A 7175-nucleotide genomic window follows, 5' to 3' on the forward strand; every position below is an offset into this window, starting at 1 on the left:
TGCGGACATGCTGGTTCGTTCCCCCCCACACCCCCGCATTCCCAGGGAGGTCCCACGCGGCCATATTGCACCTACACAGTCTGAGCTTGTCACCACTTGGGACTCCAAGTCCCTACACTTAGTCCCTAGCGATTCACCATCTCCTCAGCACTGGCTAAGTCCCCGTCTGTCTCCTGCCTTTGGTTCTTCACTTCCTCTGCAGGGTGCCTTTTCCACTGGGATGAAGGACTCTGGGGAGACGCTGGCCCAGAGCAGGGAGATGAGTTGAGGGTTTGAAAGCTGATTCCCTTTCTCTACCTTCCCTCTGGCTCTCTTGTTGGAAAGGGTACAGATCTGGGGACATCCAGGGTGACAGGCATTCCCAAGGCCTCCTAAGCAGCTAACATAGATCCTAGCGTGCGTGCGGTGAGTACTCAGTACATGCCGATTAGGGAGGAGAGGTTAGGGAAGGGTCTGGAGGTGATGGTGCGGCCAGGAGGTAAGTGCATTCCAGGCAAGAGAGAGAGTCGGGTCCTAGCTCCACAGCAGAACGCAGCTGAAGGGCAGCCAGGGAGATGGGAGTGCGGATGCGAGCTCATCCTTGAAGGAGGCAGGAGACGGGCTTATTACATAGAGTCCCTTCCTCTAGACCGCGGCCAAAGGCTCTGGGCACCTCCAAGTCTTTGGAATAACAGCGTTCTTCTTCTTCTTCTTCTTCTTTTAAAGATTTATTTATTATGTATACAATGTTGTGTCTGCATCTAACACTGAATACCAGAAGAGGACACCGGATCTCATTATAGATGGTTGTGATCCACCATGTGGTTGCTGGGAATTGAACTCAGGACCTCTGGAAGAGCAGACGGTGCTCTCAACCTCTGAGCCACCTCTCCAGCCCCCAATAACAGCGTTCTTGAGGTACGATTCACATACTATCCGAAGTGAGAGGTCATTGACTTCCAGAATGCTCATCATGCTGTGCAATTATGGCCATCATCAGTTAAAATTTTTATTTCAGATTTTATTTTTGTTTCGTTTTTTTGGTTTTTTTGAGACAGAGTTTCTCTGTAGCCATGGCTGTCCTGGACTCTCAAAGCAATCCACCTGCCTCTGCCTCCCAAATGCTGAGATTAAAGGCGTGCACCACCACGCCCGACTAGATTTTATTTTTTATTTTGTGTGGATGACTGTTTTTGCAACAAGTTCCTGGTGTGTGAGGATGTCAGAAGAGGGCGTCTGGTCCCCTGGGGCTGGAGTTACAGACAATTGTGAGATGCCCTGTGGGTGCTGGGAATTGGACCCAAGTCTTCTGGAAAAACAGTTGGTGCACTTAACCACAGATCCAACTCTCACACCTATCAATTTTAGAACACTTTTTTTTAATCATCCTAAAAAAAGGATCCTAGAACAATTAGCAGTCATTCCCTGTTTTCTCTTCCCCGGCATGCCTGGTGGCAAGCTACCAATGCATTTTCGGTCTCTCTGGACTTGCTTGGCCTGTTACCTAGACGTGGGCTCACTCGGTGTCTGTGAGCCTGCCTCTGGGTTCTCTCAGTGAGCACCCCCATTTCCAGGTTCTTTCCTGCCGCTGCATATTGAGGCTCCACTCCTTTTAGTGTCTGTTAGTTCCTGTATCCCACCCACCACTGGAGAACCTGTGCATAACTTCTACCTTCTGCCTGTAAATATTAGCACTACTAGGACATCTATACACAAGGGTTTGTGTGGTTGTGTTTTGCTGTTCTTTGGAGTTTGCTTAGAAGGGGAATTTCTAGGTCTTAAGGCAACTCCACTTAACACTTTGGGAAGAACCTCTTATTTGCTTCTTTCTTTCTTTCTAAAGATTTACCATTTTAATTATGTGTATGTGTGTGGACCTGCATGTAGGTATACAAATGTGAGTGTCAGTGCCCAAGAAGGCCAGAGGCATTGCGTTCCTCTGGAACTGAAGTTAAAGGCTGTTGTGAGCTAGCTGACATGGGTGTTAGGACCTGAATTCAGATCCTCCGCAAAGACAATTATACACTCTTAGCCAACGAGCCGTCTCTCCAGCCCCAAAGAACCTCTTTTTGAAGAACTTTATGTATGTCACAGGAGGTGGTGGCGCACGCCTTTAATTCCAGCACTTGGGAAGCAGAGGCAGGTGGGTGGATCTCTGAGTTCAAGGCCAGTCTGGTCTACAGAGTTCCAGGACAGCTAGGGTTACACAGAGAAACCCTGTCTCAAAGAAAAGAAAGGAGGAGGAGGAAGGGAAGGAAGGAAAGAAAGATAGAAAGGGAAACGTTTGGGGCTGGAGAGATGGCTCAGCGGTTAAGAGCACTGACTGCTCTTTCAGAGGACCCAAGCTCAATTCCCAGCACCTGCATGGCAGCTCACAACTGTCTATAACTCCTGTTTCAGGGGATCTGACACCCTCACACAGATGTACATGCAGTCAAAACATTAATGTACATAAAATAAAAAATAAATATGTTTTAAAAAGAAAGGGAAAAGTTTATTATTTGTATATATGATGTCCTGTGTGGATACAGGTACCATGGTAGAGCAAACACATCATTTCTCTCGTTCAGCTTTTGTACGGGGCCCAGGGGTTGAACTCAGAGCTGTTAGGCTTGCATAGCAAGCACCTTTTACCCACTGAGACATCTTGCCAGCCTAGAATTGTCTCTTTGAAGGTAAAATTTGATTCCAGAAATATCCTCTGTGTTTCTCAAAAGTAGGGTTACCCACCTCCCTCCCTTAGGATGACCAGGCTATCTTCTACCTGGCTCTTGGCTCACTTTAATGGCAGGGCCCAGGCCTAGACACTGACTGCTAGCTTCCTCCTGTGTGACCTAGGGACAGTGGATCCCCATCTCTGAGCCATGAACCCCTGGGAAGGTCACTTGCTCCCTACTATCTGGTTCTGCCCTTCTTCTTGGAAATAAACATGAAGCTCCTGGGGTCTCACACATAATCTCTGCACTTAGGAGGCAGATATAGCAGGATCAAGAGTCCTAGGCCTCAGCCGGGCGTGGTGGCGCACACCTTTAATCCCAGCACTCGGGAGGCAGAGGCAGGCGGATCGCTGTGAGTTCGAGGCCAGCCTGGTCTACAAAGTCAGTCCAGGACAGCCAAGGCTACACAGAGAGACCCTGTCTCAAAAAAACAAAAAAACAAAAACAAAGAGTCCTAGGCCTCAGCTGGAGAGATGGCTCAGAGGTTAAGGGCACTGACTGCTCTTCCAAAGGTCCTGGGTTCAGTTCCCAGCAACCACGTGGTGGCTCACAAACATCTATAATGAGATTTGGTGTCCTCTTCTGGTGTGCAGGTGTACATGCATGCAAAACAATAATAAATAAATAAATAAATAATTTTTAAAAAAAAAAAGCCATAGGCCTGCCTCAAGGAGACAAAGAGGGAAGGACTGGGTACGTAGCTAAGTTGGTCAAGTGCTTGCCTAGTGTGCCCAAAGCCTTGGGTTCTGTTCCCAGTACCTCATAAGTCATAAATGGGACATAGTGGTGCATGCTTGTATAAATAAAATAAAATAGCAGTAAAAGGTGAAGGATCAAGTCCAAGGTCATCTTCAGTTGCATAGTGAATTTGAGGCTATCCTGGATTACATGAGACCATATCTCAAAAAATAAAAAATAAAATAAAATAAAGGCTCAAGAAACAGGGTGGGCAGAGATCCTATATAGCCCAAGCTAGAGGGATCCCACATTTCACTGAATGTGCCAAGGCAAGGCAGCCAGGTAAGTAGCCTCTGAGACTTGGGCTAGCCAGCATGGGTGGAGTGGATGGAAAGGAGAGGCCCAGGATGCAGAACCTTAGACATGCCCCTGCAGAAGAAAGTTAACTAGAGCAGGCATGGACAGATGGACATACTGACCAAGATGGACATACTGACCACCGAGCTCTGCCTATGTGCCCCCCCATCAGAGACTAACCAATCCTTTGTGTGTGGTTTGTTTTTCAGTGTTAGGAATAGAACCAAGGGCTTTACCCATGTTTTCTGTGTTCTATGGCTGAGCTACACTCCATCCTGCTTTTGTAGGTAACTTTGACACACACACACACACACACACACACACACACACACACACACACAATTTCTCTTGACCTCACAATCAGTTTCAAAAAGGCAGGAACACACTTAGTCTGCACTCCCCACCTAAGCACATCGGACGTACATGAATTTTTTTTAAAAAAGATTTATTATTTATTATTATGTATATAGAGCTCTGCCTGCATGTACATCTGCAGGCAAGAGGAGGGTATCAGATCACATTATAGATGGTTATGAGCCACCATGTGGTTGCTGGGAATTGAACTCAGGACCTCTGGAAGAACAGTTAGTGCTCTTAGCCGCTGAGCCATCTCTCCAGCCCCGTACATGAATATTTTAAAGTGACTGTGTGGATCTGTCTGCATCTGCTGCATCTGACTTTTCTGCCTCTTTTGCAGCCCATCCCCACTTCACGGTGGGTATGTATCCCCAGCCTAGGCTTCAGCAGCAGCAGGGCAGGCATGCATAGGGCTGCCCCTTGCTGGAAGATTAATAACATTTCATTAATAACATTGCTCAGTGCCTGCCTCCCTCCCTCCGCGGGGGACTGCTGGGGGCATTAAACACATGTGAGAGCCCTAAGACCTCCTCCCTTAAAACCACACCCTTCAACCCCCAGACCCACCCCTGCAGCCCGCAGAGCCCAAGCCTGGGCGGGGACTGATGGGGAGGAGCCATGGCCAGAGGGTGGGCCCAGATGTCCTTGATTTGTGTGGGGTTTTTCCACTTTGGAGGCCGGATATGGCTTCATCGTGGGGATGGGGCCCTTAAGAGAGACCTACTCCATCCACACAGCTCCAGAGAGTTCTGTTGAGTTCACCTTGATAGGAAAGGCGGCCAGGCAAGAGCCCACTCTGGGGGCAAGGGCAGCCCCCTTAGGTGACCTTGACAGGAATCCAGCCCCCTGAACCTCCCTTTCCTACTGTGTTAAAAGAGTTCCCAGCTCCTACTTGGCTTCCGGGACAGAAGATGACAGCAGTGACGAGCACCTGCCTCTACCACAGACAACCTGAGTCCCTCACATTCTATATCCCCTGGACCAAAGATCCCACTAGCCAGAGACTGGGGTGTCAATCATGGTGCCTGGGGGACACTGCACTGCACTGCAACAAAGACAGGTCATGGGGCAGACCAAGTCAGGACAGGAGACAAGCAGAAGTCCCCTGTGGAGTCAGGAGCACCGCCCCAGGTCAAGACAGGGCTTGCCTGCTGCTGCAAGGCTTGTCAGGGACGTCTAAACCCTGCCATGAAGTGCAGCTCCAGTCACCCCCTCCCCCCCCAGGCACCCCCACCGTCTTCCCTGGCACCTTCTTGGTAGCCATTGGCTGCTGTCCCTACTTCATCAGAGCCTGGAGCCAGGTCCCCACGATCTGTAACTAGGAACTGTACTGCGTCTTGCAGTACGTCTTGGTTTTGTTGCTGTCGTTTACTCATTTTTGAGACAAGGTCTCACTGTGTAGCCCTGGCTGGTCTGAAATGCCCTTTTATAGTTCAGGCAGGCCTTGAACTCAGAGATCTGGAGTGCGATGATTAAAGGCCTGTGCCACTGCATCCAGCTCAGTTCAACCTCTTTTTGGGGGGGGCGGGAGGGTTTGAGACAGGGTTTGTCTGTGTAGTCTTGGACTCACTTTGTAGACCAGGCTGGCCCCAACCTCACAGCGATCCACCTGCCTCTGCCTCCCTAGTGCTTGGATTAAAGGCGTACGCCACCACCGCCCAGACTCAGTTCAACTTCTAACCACGTAGTGCTTCTGTGGGGTCTGCCTAACTATCCCCCATTGGTGTCCCTAAGGACTGGAAGGTGACTGTCAACAACAGGAGCAACAGGCCTTGCGTCCAAAAAATAGGAGAGCTCAGCTAGCTCGGCGAGGCCGAGCTGTGTGGACTCGTGGCGCCCTCTAGTGTTACCTCTTGGTTAGACCTCGGGGACTTGCGATTCCTTAGTCTTCCAGCTTCTGGGCACGCCTACCGGGCCAAGACTCCTCCTACTTTGACAGTGGCCAGCGTTAACAGCTCCTAGGCCTGGAGTGTCTTAAAAACTTTGGCCTAAGGCATAGCTTTCTGCAGCTCCTCCTTCCATTTCTCATGTCTAGCTCTTTACAGCCTTCTATCCTTCAGCCACCACTGCCTGATTTGGGGTTGGTTTGTTTGTTGTTCTGCCTGCATTTATGCCTGTGTGAGAGAGTGCTAGGTCCTCTGGAACTGAAACTATAGACAATTGTGAGCTGCCTTGTGGGTGCTGGGAATTGAACCTGGGTCCTCTGGGAGATCAGCCAGTGCTCTTAACCAATGAGCCATCTCTCCAGCTCCGGCTCCGTTTTGCTGTTTCTTTGTTTGCAAGACCCATCACCACAGTCCTGCTAGGTCACCAAAAGAAGTGCTCCTTCTCTGGCCCAGGTAGAGATGGCTGCAGGATCTAGAATTCAGAGGTTTGTGGCAGCAAAAAGTCTGGTATAAACTGGGTTCCCACAGCCTTAGCTGAAGCTGTGCCTTCTGGAGCCCGGAGCAATCAACTTTAAGCATTGTGTAGTTTGTTCCAGGCATCCATAGAATGTCCAAGGCAGCCTGGTGTAAGGGTAGTCTGGCTGGCTATTTGTCAGGCAGTCCTTTTGCTCAAGGCAGCCAGGGTAGCAAGGGAGAGTCTAGCAGCTGCCATTTGGGGAACCAATTAGGACAATTACAGGAACATGAACATCAGGTGTAGTTAGAATAAGGACTCACTGTTAACACTAATCATGATTTAAAAAACAAAAACAAAACAGATTTGAACAGTGCTAAACACCTGCCCAGTGCCTAGGAGCGGAGCCCCGTGCACTGGTCAGTTTGCTGGAGGTTAAAGAGGGCTCCAGAGGTCCTGCAGCCTGGGTCCACTTACTTTTCCCTTAATATAGAAGTCCCAGAGCAGGAGTCTGAGTCTCCCCCGCAACATCAAGACTGGGACCACTGAGGAGGTCATGCAGAATGACAAGCCCCAGCTGGTCGGCAGACAGAGAGAGGGCCCACCTCCCTCGTTCCTCAGGGGGCATCTCAATAGTGGGCCAAACTGGTGTGCTGCCAATTCACAGAATTCACGAGTCCAGGGCCCGGAGCCCCTCCAGGCAAATGTCTTAAACACCCATCCCCCCACCCACTACACACACACACA

Source organism: Acomys minous (genome assembly GCF_964271855.1).
Source record: "Acomys minous genome assembly, chromosome: 16".
NCBI classification, from domain to species: Eukaryota; Metazoa; Chordata; class Mammalia; order Rodentia; family Muridae; genus Acomys; species Acomys minous.